The sequence below is a fragment of the Condylura cristata genome, unplaced genomic scaffold (genome assembly GCF_000260355.1).
Source record: "Condylura cristata isolate star-nosed mole 26May11 unplaced genomic scaffold, ConCri1.0 scaffold00020, whole genome shotgun sequence".
NCBI lineage: Eukaryota > Metazoa > Chordata > Mammalia > Eulipotyphla > Talpidae > Condylura > Condylura cristata.
Window position 1 is genome coordinate 15475878 of NW_004567121.1, and position 1428 is coordinate 15477305.

The window sequence follows — 1428 nt, forward strand, 5'->3', positions numbered from 1 at the left end:
TTTAACCCACTGCGCCACCAGGGAGGGCCCTATTGGTTTATTTTTTATTTTTGCAGCCTGTTCTAAAAAGACAATGCATAATTTCAACCATCGATGAAGACTAATTTTTGGATTGTGCAATAGCTTTGTTTCTCCCATCTTTCCAATGTCATTGTATGTCTCTGTCCTTGGGGAGAGTACACGGTGACCAAAGATGCTCAGGAGAATATCTGCTACGCCAACCACTTTCCTGAGGGTCACTTTCTCTTCCCCTGGCTGTAGAGGTCACTTGTAGTAGCAATATTTGAAGAGATTCTTGAAGCTTCTGGGTTTGCTGCAAACATGAAATTCAACTAAGACCGCGACACCCATCTGTCAGCAGGAGTCTGTGGTGTGATAAATGGCCAGCAAATAGCTAGTTGCTAGTTGATAGAAGGGACTGAGACTTTGAGGGGATTTGGTGACAAGAAAACTGTGATCAGAGAAGTAAGCTTGTGCATGTACTGCAAACCCTTGTAAAACATTTTTATCAAAGTTATACAGGTACATAGTTTAAAAGTGAAAATGTAATTCTATAAGGCTTACTTGCAGCTTTCTTTTCACTGTCCCCAGAGACCATAATTTCAAATCTTTTTAGCAGCTTCTTCTATTATTTAGTTCCATATATTTAAATAACGTGCTTATGCTGTTATTTCTACATTTTCCAATTTAAAATCCTGTCCACTAGCTTCCTGCTAAGAAAGAGGGTATTTGGGTTCTCTTACTCTCTTGCTTCATCCCATTTATAGTTGCTTCATGCCACTAACACTTTTTCTGTGTTATTTTTGTGAGCTCCAGGTTCACAAAATATTTGTGCCATCATTTTCCATAGGTTCAATGTTTACATTTACTGTGTTTACTATGCTTTCAATGTTTACATTTACTATGTATTACTATATTACATTAATATTATAAAACATAACTACCTGTTGTGAAGCTGTATGTATTCTGTGGTAAGATTTCCTTTCTTATACTTTATTTTCTTTGTTTTAGGGACAGTTAGTACATCTCTATTTTTCTTAGTATATGATGTATCTATCATCAATTCATCCCTAGATATTGTAAATCTCTTAATTAATTTGGAACTCTTTTAAAGTTCCCAAATATTAGATACTTTGTCAATTCTAATTTTTTCTGGCTCAATCTGGATGGGGCATCCCCTATGCTTCTGCGTCGATACTATACCGGGATCTTTTTTGATGATCATTTCAGTGATTCCTCAGCTTACTCTGTTTCTGACTTCCAGTGTCTTCCTCTTTCTTGGCTTACTGCCTCAGAGTGCTCAAGGCAAAAAGTTATGTGAGATAAGAGGGAGGTGAATTTTTTAAAAAGATTTATTTATTTATGCATACAGAACTGGGGTGCAGGCTAGAGGTGCAGGGGCAGTGAGAGGATTCACCAAAGACAAGG